This window comes from Zingiber officinale, chromosome 2A (genome assembly GCF_018446385.1).
Source record: "Zingiber officinale cultivar Zhangliang chromosome 2A, Zo_v1.1, whole genome shotgun sequence".
Lineage (NCBI taxonomy): Eukaryota > Viridiplantae > Streptophyta > Magnoliopsida > Zingiberales > Zingiberaceae > Zingiber > Zingiber officinale.
Window position 1 is genome coordinate 104,026,764 of NC_055988.1, and position 17,373 is coordinate 104,044,136.

The following is a 17,373-nucleotide window of genomic DNA, read 5'->3' on the forward strand; positions in this document are numbered from 1 at the left end:
TTGTAATTTTATTAACCTTAGACATAATCACCATTATATTGGGCAATGATGTCTGAGGTTGCTGAGTTTCCCATGAATATTTTTTTTCCATCTTTGATTTCTTCAAAGTTGTGGAGCAGTTCCTTGTTGCAGCAGATATGTCTAGTGACTCCAGTATCGATCCACCATTGTCATGAGTTTGAACTCACCATATTCAGTTCAGAGACCACAACACATAAGTCGTCTATTTCTAGTCCCTCATTCAGGTTGGCCTCCTGCTTTTTCATCTTTTTGCACTCCAAAGATTTGTGACCAACTCGACCATAGTTGAAGCACTTACCAGAAAATTTCTTATTTATGCCTCCTCTGAGTCCCATCTTGGAAGCCTTGGGGTTCTTTCATTTCAAGTTTTGACCGTGCTCGACCACATTAGCTTTCACAGTAGCCTGAGAGAATAGTTTTCACTTTGAAATCTTGTTGTCTTCTTCAATTTGAAGTCTAACAATGAATTCTTCCACGTTTATCTCCTTTCGTTTGTGCTTCGGTAGTTCTTGAAGTCCTTCCAACTGGGAGGCAACTTCTCAATGATTACAACCACCTGAAAGGTTTCCCTTGCAATCATACATTCTGAGTGGATCTCGTGCAAGATCACCTGAAACTCTTGGACTTGACTGATCACCGTCTTGGAGTCAACCATCTTGTTGTCTAGGAATCGACCCACAATGAATTTCTTGGCCCCGCATCCTCCATTTTATACTTCTTATCCAAGGACTCCCATAGTTCCTTAGTCATTCTCTTCATCCTATACACAGCATATAACAAGTTGACAAGGCAGTTGAGGATGTAGTTTCGATAAAAGAACTCAGAATGAGTCCATGCCTCCATTGCACTAATGGTATGAACATCAACATCCTCAATTTGTTTGGGAGGGTCCTCGGTCAAGAACCAGGCCAGATTGAGTGTGGTTAAGCAGAAGAGCATTTTCTGCTGTCATCTCTTGAAGTTCAATCTAGTGAACTTCTCTGACCTTTCCCCATGGTTGATTGGAACATTTCCAATCGGGGTGGAGGGAGCCTTCATGTGATGAGTCTATTACACTTCAACACTTTCTGTGACCATCTCAACAGAAACAATTTTGTTTTAAGATTGTTACAAAATATATCGCCAGAGATTTGGGGGGGGGGGGGGAAACTGAATTTACAAAATAAATTTAGACTTATTTGTTGAGAGGTTTGAACTAATAATTTTAAGTTATCGGCTAAGGGCCGAGTCTAGGAAGTAAGTCGCTGAGTCAAGAAGTACGCAGCCAAATTGGAAAGCTAGTCAACCGAGTAGGGAAGCACGCCAGTTGAGTCAGTCAAACGTCCAACTGAGCAGTTGGGATTCCAAACTGAGTGCCTGTATAGAGTGCATGGGAATTGAAGAGTTGAGGTCTGCGTTTAACGCAGATTCTTTAAAATAGATTCACCCCACCTCCTCAGTACTTTGAGGTTTTTGTGAGTTGTCTATTTCCTAGAATACAATATTAAAACCGCAATCTCTACCTAGCATTTGTAGTTGCGGCGAACTGAGAAATAGCTGAATGCTATCACTGGGGTCCCATCGAGTGGAAGAAACAAGCGATAAGGAAGAAAAAGGGGGAAAGGAAGGTGGATGAAAAGGCTTTCAATCTTTCTTTTCTTATCTTTTGCTTAAGATCCATGCTCCCTTTTACAGGGGATCACCTCACGGGAAAAATATAAAGAAACCTCTATTCCCAATAATGAAACATCAAAAGTTTCAAAAGTTACAATGAAACCCCCTTCACCACTTTTCATTCACATTTTTTATTATTATTATTTTTTTTCTTTTTCAACGATAACATGACAGTAAGACATTATAGTCTCCCTGATAAATCTCTCATCCATAGACACACAGGGAAGGGTACCTTGTTGGGAAAAGGTCACCTGGAACAAAATTAATAAATACAAATTAATGACTGTGTGATGGTGAAGTTAACTATCTTTGGAGCAATTGAAAACCTCACCTGATTAGCTTCCAAGCCAACATATTTACGATTTTCAAAGACAGAATTAACATTATTCACATATGAAACAATTAAGGATTTGCTTTCCTAGAGCGAAATGGCACTACTCATACGTGAGAAGATTATTTGAATGTTTTTGAACAAAGGACCAAAAACCATTGTGCATCGGAACAGTATAATGAAAGAAGCAAACTGCAAACATTACAATCACACAACTATCAGTGGTTAAATCTAATGAATGAAACCGAGATCAGGAAAGTAATCTTCAGTTGTATCAAGGAAATGATATACCATTGCTTCCTTGGTACACTCTTGATCGGTCATGATCCACTAAACCCAGTCCTTTCAGCGTCTGTTGTATGCTCTACGCAAGAGTTGCTTCTCCAGCCTCAGGGTAGGGAAGTGGGTTGCCGTTGCGGGGTTTGTGAACTAGGGTTTCGCGATAGAGGTTGATGGGGTTTTTGGTTTGTGTCTTAGGCGAGGAGAAGAGACTTCGGGGAATTAAGAGTTTGGCTAGTTTATAGTCCCACATCGGAAGCTGTCGCTTTGCGTCTTACGAGAATGACTATAAATTGGTTCGTGGTTCATCCGGGGAAAGTCACGCAGCTGCGTGGTGAACACATAGCGAATTATTCTTTCGCCTTTTACTAAAGAATACCGTGTGTTCGCCACTATAAGTAGCACACGCCAATTTTTGGAGGAGATTCTTTAAAAAAAGAACCTCACTAAACTAGGAACTTAAATTTTTTTTATTAAAATTAACAATATTAGTACTTTGTTAATTAATGAATATTATGAAAGGTGGTGTCGTCTAATAACTGACTGTTTTATAATATTCAATATTTTAGGGTAATTAAATAATTTATTTTTCATTTTATATTAAATATTTGAGTTTAATTAGTTCTCCTGAGTTTTGAATTATTTATAGAACAAAATTAATGAAATGATTCTCCTCTCTAGCCCGCCAGTTCACGAATGATATATTTATTTGTGATACATTAATTACAGATAAATATTATTGAATGCTAGGGAAAATCACATGAAATTAAGGATGTTTTTTTATTGCATGAAAGAACCATCATCCTTAATTTACTGTATTTAAGAAAAATTATATTTCATTTTAAATTTTTTTACTTAAAAAATATAAAGATAGATAAATTAGGATGCATTAGGAAGGTTAAATTAGGATGCATAAGGAAAGAAAAATTTACATATAATGAATGAGAATAATTTTGTTTTTAAGTTGAATGAAAGAAAAATTTACACATAATGAGGGTACTTGGTTGGGGGGAATGAAAGTGGAAATGAGAGTGGGATTGAAAGCGGATTCTTAGTTTGAAGGATTGATGATTGATCCTACGGATTCAATCATCCAAACTTCAAAGTTAAATGGGCTGGTCATTATGTACAAGTGGATCGGCATAATATCAACTATTTCAAGTAATAGAATAAGGTCAATCAGACAAACTTCAAAGTTAAAAGCCTTGTTCTGTTTAGCAGACTAAAAATAAGCTTAAAAGAGTCGTACATTCACCATCATTTGCTTGAGCTGCGAGTTTTTGAACACTCAAAATTCTCTCTGCTCGAAGTTGAAAAAGTGATTTTCCTGACGGAAGCCCAATCTCTACATGATAAAAAGACGCCTGTTATTATAACGATCCGATATTCTTGGCCAATTTGACAGTTCATTTGGTGACCTCTCATGTCATCGACCGTCGGCCCTTATGTCGTCGGTCCATTTGGCGACCTCTAATGTTCCACCCCTGGCAGTGGATTTTTGCCTCCCCCAGGATTCGAACTCTAAACCTCCAGGCTTAAGTATTAGAGATCATCTCACTTGGTTACCAGGATTCATAAACTCTAATACTTAAGCCTGGAAGTTTAGAGTTCGAATCCTGGGGGAGGCAAAAATCCACTGACCAGGGGTGGAAAGTCCTAGTGAGTAACGACACGGCCAAGGGTCGTCGGTCGACGACATTAGAGGTCGCCAAATGGGCCGACGACATAAGGGCCGACGGTCGACTGTTGGAATGTATACTGAAAGCCTAAGCTTTTGTAAACATTTATGTTAAATAAAGAATCACATTTGGCCAATTTATCTACATTTGTTTGTAGTTGTTTAATTAATTTATATTGTAGATAACATAGTATGTGGTGTCACATATAGAAGATGATGTTATCAGTACCTTATAAATTATAAACAGTAACTCACGACCAAAATGGAAAGGAACAAACCATTGAAAGGTTGTAGTGTAATTAGGAATTAGTTTATCTTGACTATATAATTACACTAGTACACTTAGAGTGTATTGAGTAGGATCATTTGAGGTCGTTTCTTTTATACTGACTTTATAAAGAAATAAAGACCTCGGTTATTATGGAAGTGTGTGCTCTTAATCCTAATATAATAACAAGCACATATATTTGATATTTATTTCTTTAATTTATCAATGGGTGAGATTTAGTTCGATGAATCAATAAGCCTGATAAGTTGGGAAATTGTATCACTTATAGTGTGTGTTGTTGATTATAGAAGGAAACTGTGTCCTAGAGATACTAGGTTGATAATGTCCTCAAGAGGAGCTCATAAGGATTGTCATGTTAAACCCTGCAGGTGGACTTAGTCCGACATGATGATAAGGTTGAGTGGTACTACTCTTGGACTAAGATATTAATTAAATGAGTTGTCAGTAACTCACTTAATTAGTGGACATTCGATATCTTAAACACAGGGAGACTAACACACTTATAATAAGAAGGAGCCCAAAAATGTAATTTGGGATTGGTGCGGTAGTTCAATAATAATTCTCTAGTGGAATGAATTATTATTGATAAAATTAAGTTGTGTGTTCGGGGCGAACACGGGATGCTTAATTTTATCGGGAGACCAAAACTAATTCCTCCTCTCGGTCCCTATCGTAGCCTCTTATTTATAGAGTACTATGCCCACCTATACCCACCTTCTATACCCACCCAAAGGGGGCCGGCCAAGCTAGCTTGGGAACCAAGCTAGGGCCGGCCTAGGTATAAATTGGGGTGGCCGGCCATCTTGAACCCAAGCTAGAGGGGCCGGCCAAATTAAATTAAAAAAGAATTTTAATTTTAATTTTTATTATGTGGAAGATATAATTTATTAAAGAGAATTAAAATTAAAATATCTCTCTTGTAAAATATCTACAAAAGATTAAAGAAAGAAATTAAATCTCTTTCCTTATTTATAGATTGGTGAGATATTTTATTTTCTCTTTAAAAATTATTCACATGTTGTTAAATTAAAATTATAGAAATTTCCTTTTATCAACCATGAAGAGATTTTTGAAGAGAAATTTTATTTTTAAAATTTCCAGAAACAAATTAGGAAGTTTTATTTGTTGATTAAAACTTGTCTAATTTATTTGTTTGATGTGGCCGGCCATTAGAGATTAATTGGGGAAATTTTATTTTATTTTTCTCAATTAAATCATGTCAAGGGAATTAAGGAAATTTTATTGTAAATAAATTTCCTAATTTGCCTAGGCCAAGGAATATAAAAGAAGGGGTGAGGGTGCCTTCATGAGACACAACCTCTATTATTTCTCTCCCTCTTTTATTCCTTGGAGTGGCCGACCATCCTCTTCCTCTCTCCCTCTTTGTGGTGGCCGAAACTCTCAAAGGCTTGGAGCTCTTGTGGCGGCCGGATACTACTTGGAGAAGAAGAAGAAGAAGAAGGAGAGAAAGCTAGCATCTCTTGGAGCTTGGTTGGTGTTTTGTTCTTCATCCTTGGTTAAGCTTTTTGTGGACGAACCTAGCTAGGAGGAGAAGAAGGTGGTTGGTGATTTCTCATCTCGGAAGATCGTTGCCCACACAACGTCCGAGGTTAGAAGAGGAATACAGTAGAAGATCAAGAGGTCTTTCTAGAAGGTATAACTAGTAGTTTTTCTTTTCCGCATCATGCTAGTTATTTATGGAAATAATACCAAATACAAGAGGCTTACGATTCTAGTATTTCGAATATGTTTTTCGATGTTGTGTTCTTTTGTTTTATTTTTTCCTTGTGATTTGATTGTTCTTTTCGGTTAACCTAAAGTTATTTTAGGAAATTAAATATTAGCTTTCTATAAAAGGTTTTGTCTAGTCGGTGGTGGTTGCTCCCATATCCAAGAAGGCCATGTGCCTCGTCACGTCAGTACTGGGAACCAATTATGAAAATTAATATTTAATGGAATTAATAACTTAAGGTGATTTGGGTCGAACATGTTAAGTTTCGCAGGAGACCCAAGTCAAAACCTAAAAGAACGAATAGATTAAGTTTTGGATCAAACGTGTTAAGTTCCGCAGGCGATCCAAAATTTAATTTAAAAGAACACATAGTAGCTAGGAAAAGGTTCAGACCTTTGTACAAAATTTTTGTACAGTGGAATCTCTAGGTTTTCCGAGTAGCAACCAACATTGACGACATGAGAGGTCGCCAAATGGGCCGCCAAATGGGCCAAGAGGGCCTGATCGTTACAATATACCAACTGTAACGACCACCCTTCTTACTATACTATACTACTCTATAAGGTGACCGTTACTTAACTATAAACTCTACTTAACCGGTGTGATCGAAACCACGAGGAATCCCTAGCATGGCAATTCGGCACAGCAACTCAACCTTAGAAATTCGGCCAGATAAACAAAGCAAAGAAAGGAAAAGCTCTAGCATACAATACTACTCGGCACTGTGAAATCCGGAAGTAAGAAAGAAAATCGAAGCTTGGAACAACTCCTTCCACAGGTGAGTAGTACTTACATGGATTTGCTTGGACTTACAACCGAAGGAGAGGAAGGAGACTTCTAGGGTTCGGGTGGAGCTCTAAATCTCGACATTTCCTTTGTGTCCGCGTCTCTTCTTGACGAGAGGAGCTCAATGGTGTTATGACCCCTCGGAGATGAGTGCTCGCCGGCCACCGGAATGCCCTAGCCTCGCTGCATTTTCGTCCGAGAAGGGTTGGCGCCGTCGCGAGTGAGAAAGGAGAGGTTTCGGGAGGAAGAAAAATAGGTTTAGGGAAAAGAAATCCAATCCTTATACTTAGGGTTATTTCCATTATAACTACATCTTAAATTTCTTTCTCCTCATACTTGGTTAACAAAACGAGCGCAACCCAGTTGGTTGGCTGCGTCCGGTTAGGTCGGGTTCGGCCGGAGGTCATGGGTTCGAGTCTCACCTTCAACATTTTTGGTCAAAACTTCTTTCTTTTTGTAACATACTAAACGACCTCTAAAAATTACGTAAAAATACTCTAAAAATATCTAAAAATCTCTAGAATATTTTAAAAGTATTTCCAAATATTTTTATTGACTTTTAGAACTTGAAATAGGGAAAATTGGGTCGTTACAATCCCCCATACCTTATAAAAAGTTCGTCCTCGAATTTAGAATAGTTCTGGATACTTCTGTCTCATACTGTCCTCCCGCTCCCAAGTGACTTCCTCGTGCTTCTGGTTCTGCCAGATGACCTTCACTAGTGGTACTTCTTTATTTCTTAATCTCTTAACTGCTCTGTCCACTATCTGTGTAGGTCTGCTCTCATAACTAAGATCCTCTTGGATCTGCACTGACTGAGGCTGAATCACTTGGCTAGGGTCGTGGAGACACTTCTTTAGCATGGAGACATGAAATACATTATGTATTGCTGACATGTCTTGTGGTAAGTCCATATGCTACTTTCTCAATCCTTTCTGTGATCAGGTAGAGTCCTACATAAAGAGGACTTAATTTGCCCTTCTTGCCAAATCTCATCACTCCCTTCATTGGAGCAACCTTGAGAAAAACTGAATCCCCTGATAAAGAATTCCACTGTCTGATACTCGAAACTTTGTATCTTCTTCTTTTTGTATCCCTTGCTTGATCTTCTGAATATCTGGATCTTCACTTTGCTTTCTCTGTATATCCTCAAGCAAAGTAGACTCTAAGGTCAATGCAGAGAGTTGCACATAAATAATTTCCATTCCAAAGTCTGACAACTCCTTCTGCAGTGGTAGGGCTAATGATGACAAAGACATCAAGGATGCACTCGATTTCCTGCTTAGTGCATCTGCCACTTTGTTAGCTTTGCCTGGGTGATAGAGGATTTCACAGTCATAATCTTTGACCAACTCTAGTCACCTACGCTGTCTCATGTTTAACTCCTTCTGAGTGAAGAAGTACTTAAGACTTTGATGGTCTGTGAAGATTCTGCACTGGACTCCATACAAGTAGTGTCGCCAGAGTTTCAGTGCAAAGACCACAGCTGCCAGCTCAAGATCATGAGTGGGGTAGTTCTTTTCATAATCTTTGAGTTGTCTGGAAGCATAAGCTATAACCTTTCCTTCTTGCATGAGTACAGCTCCTAGGCCCATCTTGGAAGCATCACTGTAGATGTCAAAACTCTTATCACTTTCTGGGGCTGTCAGAATAGGAGCACTGGTCAGTCTCCTCTCGAGCACTTGGAAACTCTGCTCACATTTGTCTGACCATTCAAACTTCTTGTTCTTCCTGATTAAGGCCGTTAGTGGAGATGCTATCCTGTAAAAGTCCTCCACGACTTTCCTATAGTACCCAGCTATACCAAGGAAGCTTCTGATCTCCCTGGCATTCTTGGGTCTATGCCATTTGTTGACCATCTCTATTTTGGCTGGGTCCACTTAAATACCTTCTTTAGAAATCATGTGACCTAGAAACGCCACCTGCTCTAACCAGAACTCGTACTTTGAGAATTTAGCATAAAGCTGCTTTTGCTGAAGGACCTACAATACTATTCTCAAGTGCGTGACATGCTCCTCTGGGGTTCTTGAATAGACTAGAATGTCGTCGACGAATACGATGACAAATTTGTCAAAGTATTCTCTGAACACTCTGTTCATTAAGTCCATAAAGACCGCTGGTGCATTAGTCACACCAAAAGGCATGACTACAAACTCGTAGCGTCCAGATCTGGTCCTGGAAACTGTTCTGGGTGTATCACTTTCTTTCACTTCTAACTGATAATACCTAGAGCACAGGTCTATTTTAGAGAATACAATTGCCATTTTTAGATCATCTATTCTGGAATGAGGGTACTTGTCCCTAACTGCTACTTTGCTCAGCGCTCTAAAATCTATGCACATTAGCATGGATCCGTCTTTCTTCTTAACGAACAACACAGGAGCTCCCCAAAGTGAATGACTAGGGCGGATGTAACCCTTGTCAAGTAGCTCCTGAAATTGTTCTTGTAACTCGTTTAGCTCTGCATATAGGTTTTGGTAAATTGGTTTTTCTTTGCTCCTTGCCGTAGTACTAAACCTGAAGCAGGATTGTTACTTTTGTTGGGTTCCAGTAGCAAATTCTATACTATTTGTAATTGTACACATTGCTATGTGTTTATTGGGTTCTTCAGGATTTGGATTTCGGGTCTTTCCTTCTATACAGCAGTGGGTGGCTGCATTTCATTTGATTGGGTGTGTAGCAACTTGCAAGAGATGAGTTTAAGAACACAAATCATTAGATAAGCGATGTTTAGAGTATTAGTGGTTATAACTTAACTTTATTAGTTTGCTGCCATGGAAACTTACCAATTGGTACCACCTGAACCAAGTCTCTGATAGCTTAAAATTGATAAGAACAATTTTATTAGATGTTGTTTTTGTTTAGAGCCTTAGCTACTGCTGTGAACTTATATTAACCCTTACGGATTCTGTTGGTTATTCCAGTAAGCACGAAGTTTCATTTTTCCCTTAGCTGCAGTTTGGTGTCCTTCCTTTTGTGGCTGCCGTGAGCAGGATAGTCCTTGTTCATGTTCCAGATTTTGATATAAATGCATATATGTGTCCATTGCTATTTGATATAAATGCATATATGTGTCCATTGCTTCTAATAGTTCTTTAAATTGGAGCATACAGTTAGTTTTCCTTGCTATTTTAATAAGCATGAGCAGCCATGTATTTATAGTGCAGATTTTCTTTATAAGTATTGTACGCAGATTTTCATAAGTATTGCTAGCAGATTTTTGTAGCGTAGTATGCAGAACTTTAGTGCAGTTTAGATCTCTTGGTTGTTTTCTGAGTTGGTTTCAGTTTGCTGGACAATTGGAATTGATGTGTGAGTTATAAGATGGTTAATGAAGAAACTAGAATTAACTAACACCTGGGATTGCTTTATGCATCTAGATCAGTATACACCCTAAGAAAGCATACAATTCTAGTTTATCGTCAGCTGTTCCAAAGGCATTCCAATCAGTAATGAGTACGAAACCAATTGTGTTGTTCATGTGAAGAATGTTAGGTTTGGAGTTTCATCTTTTTGTCCAACAACCATGTTGTATGTATCATGAACAATTAGAATTGTAGCCTATATTCTACCATGCACAAACAGTTTTTTTGAAGCTTGCTGTGAGGTTTCGGTTTGTAGTAGATAAAATGGATTTTCAAAGTGTTAAAGAAGGTTCCTAGTGTGCATTGTATTCCTTGGGTTGACTGCAGAATTTCCGGACAGATTAGAAGGAATAGATTTAGGTGTGGTAGCAGATTTTAGATAAGCTTAAGATGCAGATTTTTGATAAGTTTAGTATGAAGATCTTAGATAAGCTTAGTATGCAGATTTTGTTAAACTTAGTATGCAAATTTTAGATAAGCTTAGTATGCAGATTTTAGATAAGCTTAATATGCAGATTTTAGTTAAGCTTAATATGCAGATTTCTGTTTAAACTTGTATGCGGATTTTGTTTAAGCATTGCAGTGTTAGAATTTGTTTAAACATTTTAGTTTTGTAAGAAGCATTCTTTTATAAGAAAAGTATAAGAAAGATTAAGAAAAGAAAGAAAAAGGCCAAGACCTTAAGTAGATCCCAAAGTCAAGACTTTAGGGATTTTGGCACACAAGGTGCTTATTAAAATGCCAAGGTATTATATATTAGAAGTATTAAAAGATAACAAGTATTTTACTTTTATCAGTGGCACTGTACTAGACTCTCAGTTGTCCTTAGGTTGGGCTCCCATAGTCGTCCCTAGGTTTAGATAACCTAGTAGTAACGGCACGGCCGACGGTCGACGGTCGACGACCCGAGGGTCGCCAAATGGGCCGCCAAATGGGTCGGGTCGTTACAAAAGTAAAAGCAAGTACAGTTGCCGGGCCCAATAAGAAGTTGATTATTATTTTGAAGTATTATAAGTATAAGTTTTTGAATAAGTAAAACGAGTTTTACATAAACATAAAGTATTAAAGATTAAGTTTAGAACAAATGAAATAAGTTTCATATAGTTTTAAAAATCAGTAAGTTTAGTTCTTTATTCTACCATGTTTATCTAGTAGATGAGTAGTTTTTCATGTTTACCTATTAGATGAGCAGCATGATTAGCTATTAGAATTACATGAGTAGATTCCTTAGCTTTTCTTTTCTATTAGTTTGACATGAGCAGTTATGTTTATGCTTTACTTTCTTTTAGAGCATATAGTTTCTAGTTCTTTCTGTACACATGCATATTCGTGTTTTTGTGAGTTAGATAGCACTTACTAAGCAAATTTTGCTTATAGACTGCATTTCCTCTTACTGCAGATAAAGGAAAGGAAAAGATTTAGCAAGGAAGGCGACAAGGTGGTGCGGATGGTATGTGATGCCAGGACTATGGAATCCTTGGGACTTAGTTAAGGATTTGTCTAGATTAATTCTTTATTTAGGGTGATAAGAAAATTAGGAAGTAAGAAGTTGTATTTCATTATTAAGTTTCTGCATTTTAGTAATTGGGATGATATATGTTATTTTGATGTTATTAGGACATAGTAAATGATTTGGGATCTTGAGTAATATAGTTTTCTTTTGTTTTGGATTATTTACTACGTGAGTTGTTGATATATGTTCCAGCCGCCTGTGGCTGATGTATACTTTGTATGTATATCAGTTTAAGGTCACCGGTACAGGGGAGACTCTGCCAAAATTTTTCGGTAGGGTTTCCATTTGGATTTAATCATACCGGTTAAGTAGAGTTAGTAGTTAAGTAATAGTCACTCTTAAAGAGTAGTAGTAGTAAGAAGGGTGGTCGTTACAGTTGGTATCAGAGCAGTTCACATTCTCCAGCATCACACATCAGCACCATCCTTGCCGTCTTCAAGTAAGAAAGTATTTAATTTTCTTTTATGCTTTCTTTATTATTTGCAGTATAGAGTATCTGCTTATATGTGCTTAGGAAAGAAGAAAATTCATGTTTAATTTTTTATGTTTTGATACATATGCTTAGAAAGAATAGAGACAATTTTAGTTGTGTTTCTCTTATATTCATATATACATAAGTATGTTTAGAAAGGATAGAGAAGATATCAGGTATTATTCTTGGCATAATTGGATGTTAAGATAGAGGACAAGACAGTGGAGAGTCAGAAACCCTAGTTAAGTAATTAGAACTAGAAGGACAATGATAACAAGAAAGACCCAAGCAGGAAGACGTTCGAGTAGTCTGCGAATACCCAGAGGTATTTCTAGAAGAGCTACCTGGACTATCTCCCAACAGAGAAGTAGAGTTTGAAATTGAGTTGTTTCCTGATACCAGTTCAATTTCAAAAGCTCCATACCGAATGTCTCCAGCAGAGTTAAAAGAGTTACAAGAACAATTTTAGGAGCTACTTGACAAGGGTTCTATCCGCCTTAGTCATTCACCCCGGGGAGCTCCAGAGTTGTTCAATAAGAAGAAAGACAGATCTATGCGGATGTGCATAGATTTTAGATCACTGAGCAAAGTAGCAGTTAAGGACTAGTACCCTCTTCCCAGAATAGATAATCTATTTGATTAGCTAAAGAGGGCAATAGTGTTCTCTAAAATAGATCTGCGTTCTAGGAACCATCAGTTAAAAGTGAAAGGAGAATGAAGAGTCCAGAACAGTTTCCAGTATCCGATATGGACATTACGAAGTTGTAGTCATGCCATTTGGTGTGACCAGTGCACCTATGGTCTCCAGAGACTTTATAACAGGTCTTCCAAGGACCACTAATGGATATGATTCGATATGAATGATAGAGGACCGAGAAGTTAAGAGACTAAGGAACAAAGAGTACCATTAGTGAAAGTTATTTAAAACCAGAAGCATGAGGAAATTATTTAGGAGCGTAAGAATAGTATGAGACAGAGAGATCTAGAATTATTCTAAGTTCGAGGACGAACTTTTTATAAGGTGTGAGGAATTGTAACGACCCAAATTTCCTTATTTTGAGCTCCAAAAATAATTCAAAAATATTTTGAAATGCTATAGACAAATTCTAGAGATTTTTAGAAATTTTTAGATTATTTTTACACAATTTTTGGAGTTCGTTTGGTATTTTTACCAAGAGGAAGAAGTAAAAATAATAATAATAATAATATATGTTGAAGCCGGGTTTTGAACCCAAGATCACGGACCCAAACCTAAGTCTTAACGAACTCAGCCCAACCATCTGGTCTACGTATGTTTTGTTAATCATATATGGAGCGATATATATTTAAGTAGTAGTTAGGAACAGTAAAATAAATTGGAAATAAAAGTGCGCGGCTGAGGAATCGAAACCGAGATCTCTGACTTGGTTAAAACCTGGCTAACCAAGTGTGCTGCGGTTGGTTTTGTTTAAAAATAGATAGTAAAATTATTTAAGGTATAGTTGATAATGAAACTCTAGTTTTAAAAAGGAATTGTTTTATTTTCCCGAACCCTAAAAATATTTTCCTCCTCTCTCGCTCCCGACGCCGCGATTTCCTCTTCTCGGGCGGAAACAGAGAAAAGGCTAGGGCACGTCTCCGGCGCCGGCGAGTGGCTAACTTTGAGGATCTCCTTCACCTTCGTGATCCCCTCGTCGAGAAGAGTAAGTAAGCACGAAGGAAAGGTTGAATCTTCAAGTTCTCCGAACCCTAGAGGCTTTCTTTTCCGGCTGTGAGTTCAAGAACGGCATGGTAAGTCACTCCTCACCTGCGGTAAGATAGTTTCGAGCCTTTGATTTAGAGTATCTCTTGTTTTGTGAATGTGCCGTGAGGAATTTCGGATTTCCAAGAGTTTTGTTTCGTTTTGTTTCCGAATTTTGTTATGGAGATTGTTGTTTAAGGCTTGCTGCCGTGGGTTTCAAAGAAAGAACATGAGGGGGATTAGTATGTGGAGCATGTAGGTTTTGGTAAATTGGTTTTTCTTTGCTCCTTGCCGTAGTACTAAACCTGAAGCAGGATTGTTACTTTTGTTGGGTTCCAGTAGCAAATTCTATACTATTTGTAATTATACACATTGCTATGTGTTCATTGGGTTCTTCAGGATTTGGATTTCGGGTCTTTCCTTCTGTACAGCAGTGGGTGGCTGCATTTCATTTGATTGGGTGTGTAGCAGCTTGCAAGAGATGAGTTTAAGAACACAAATCATTAGATAAGCGATGTTTAGAGTATTAGTGGTTATAACTTAACTTTATTAGTTTGCTGCCATGGAAACTTACCAATTGGTACCACCTGAACCAAGTCTCTGATAGCTTAAAATTGATAAGAACAATTTTATTAGATGTTGTTTTTGTTTAGAGCCTTTACTGCTGTGAACTTATATTAACCCTTACGGATTCTGTTGGTTATTCCAGTAAGCACGAAGTTTCATTTTTCCCTTAGCTGCAGTTTGGTGTCCTTCCTTTTGTGGCTGTCGTGAGCAGGATAGTCCTTGTTCATGTTCCGGATTTTGATATAAATGCATATATGTGCCCATTGCTATTTGATATAAATGCATATATGTGTCCATTGCTTCTAATAGTTCTTTAAATTGGAGCATACAGTTAGTTTTCCTTGCTATTTTAATAAGCATGAGCAGCCATGTATTTATAGTGCAGATTTTCTTTATAAGTATTGTACGCAGATTTTCATAAGTATTGCTAGCAGATTTTTGTAGCGTAGTATGCAGAACTTTAGTGCAGTTTAGATCTCTTGGTTGTTTTCTGAGTTGGTTTCAGTTTGCTGGACAATTGGGATTGATGTGTGAGTTATAAGATGGTTAATGAAGAAACTAGAATTAACTAACACCTGAGATTGCTTTATGCATCTAGATCAGTATACACCCTAAGAAAGCATACAATTCTAGTTTATCGTCAGCTGTCCCAAAGGCATTCCAATCAGTAATGAGTAGGAAACCAATTGTGTTGTTCATGTGAAGAATGCTAGGTTTGGAGTTTCATCTTTTTGTCCAGCAACCATGTTGTATGTATCATGAACAATTAGAATTGTAGCCTATATTCTACCATGCACAAACAGTTTTTTTGAAGCTTGCTGTGAGGTTTCGGTTTGTAGTAGATAAAATGGATTTTCAAAGTGTTAAAGAAGGTTCCTAGTGTGCATTGTATTCCTTGGGTTGACTGCAGAATTTCCGGACAGATTAGAAGGAATAGATTTAGGTGTGGTAGCAGATTTTAGATAAGCTTAAGATGCAGATTTTTGATAAGTTTAGTATGCAGATCTTAGATAAGCTTAGTATGCAGATTTTGTTAAACTTAGTATGCAAATTTTAGATAAGCTTAGTATGCAGATTTTAGATAAGCTTAATATGCAGATTTTAGTTAAGCTTAATATGCAGATTTCTGTTTAAACTTGTATGCGGATTTTGTTTAAGCATTGCAGTGTTAGAATTTGTTTAAACATTTTAGTTTTGTAAGAAGCATTCTTTTATAAGAAAAGTATAAGAAAGATTAAGAAAAGAAAGAAAAAGGCCAAGGCCTTAAGTATATCCCAAAGTCAAGACTTTAGGGATTTTGACACACAAGGTGCTTATTAAAATGTCAAGGCATTATATATTAGAAGTATTAAAAGATAACAAGTATTTTACTTTTATCAGTGGCACTGTACTGGACTCTCAGTTGTCTTTGGGCTGGTCTCCCATAGTCGTCCCTAGGTTTAGATAACCTAGTAGTAATGGCACGACTGACGGTCGACGGTCGACAACCCGAGGGTCGCCAAATGGGCCTCCAAATGAGCCGCCAAATGGGTCGGGTCGTTACAAAAGTAAAAGCAAGTACAGTTGCCGGGCCCAAGAAGAAGTTGATTATTATTTTGAAGTATTATAAGTATAAGTTTTTGAACAAGTAAAACGAGTTTTACATAAACATAAAGTATTAAAGATTAAGTTTAGAACAAATGAAATAAGTTTCATATAGTTCTAAAAATCAGTAAGTTTAGTTCTTTATTTTACCATGTTTATCTAGTAGATGAGTAGTTTTTCATGTTTACCTATTAGATAAACAGCATGATTAGCTATTAGAATTACATGAGTAGATTCCTTAGCTTTTCTTTGCTATTAGTTTGACATGAGCAGTTATGTTTATGCTTTACTTTCTTTTAGAGCATATAGTTTCTAGTTCTTTCTGTACACATGCATATTCGTGTTTTTGTGAGTTAGATAGCGCTTACTAAGCAAATTTTGCTTATAGACTGCATTTCCTCTTACTGCAGATAAAGGAAAGGAAAAGATCTAGCAAGGAAGGTGACAAGGTGGTGTGGATGGTGTGTGATGCCAGGACTATGGAAGCCTTGGGACTTAGTTAAGGATATGTCTAGATTAATTCTTTATTTAGGATGATAAGAAAATTAGGAAGTAAGAAGTTGTATTTCATTATTAAGTTTCTGCATTTTAGTAATTGGGATGATATATGTTATTTTGATGTTATTAGGACATAGTAGATGATTTGGGATCTTGAGTAATATAGTTCTCTTTTGTTTTGGATTATTTACTGCGTGAGTTGTTGATATATGTTCCAACCGCCTGTGGCTGATGTATATTCTGTATGTATATCAGTTTAAGGTCACCGGTACAGGGGAGACTCTGTCGAAATTTTTCGGTAGGGTTTCCATTTGGATTTAATCATACCGGTTAAGTAGAGTTAGTAGTTAAGTAACGGTCACTCTTAAAGAGTAGTAGTAGTAATAAGAAGGGTGGTCGTTACAATTTATAAAAAATTTCTCCAATAATTTTTCCCTTCATGGTAGATTGTAAAAAAGAATTTTTATAAATTAAAATCTTTCTTTTAAACATGTGGATAATTTTCAAAAAGGAAAGTTATCTCTAAAAATTAAAATCTCCTTTCAATCTACAAATACGGAAAGATATCAAATCTTTTCTTAATCTTTTGTAGAAACTTATAAAAGAAATATTTAATTTTTAAACTCTCTTTTAAATCATAAACATGGTTAAAAAAGGAAAGTTTTCTTAAAATTAAAACCCACCTTTCAATCTACAAATAAGGAAAAATTTCAAATCTTTTCTTAATCTTTTGTAGAAAGCTATAAAAGGAAAGATTTAAATTTTAAACTCTCTTTTAAAATCATGATATCCACATTAAGAAAAGATTAAAAATAAAATCCCTTTTAATGTGATGTGGCCGACCACACCAAGCTTGGGTTCAAGCTAGGGCAGGCCACACCAACT

At 36.9% G+C, this 17,373-nt stretch overlaps 1 long non-coding RNA gene and 1 other non-coding gene across 2 annotated transcripts; both read left to right on the plus strand.

Annotated features, from left to right (window-relative positions):
- The first annotated feature begins 2,609 nt into the window (after positions 1-2,609).
- On the plus strand, positions 2,610-2,726 carry LOC122044543. The gene has a single exon (XR_006129582.1). It is a non-coding gene; the product is annotated as a U5 spliceosomal RNA (small nuclear RNA).
- A 10,913-nt stretch (positions 2,727-13,639) lies between these two features.
- LOC122039848 lies at positions 13,640-16,674 on the plus strand. The gene is made up of 2 exons (XR_006128406.1): positions 13,640-13,889; positions 16,401-16,674. It is a non-coding gene; the product is annotated as an uncharacterized LOC122039848 (long non-coding RNA).
- Positions 16,675-17,373: the final 699 nt, after the last annotated feature.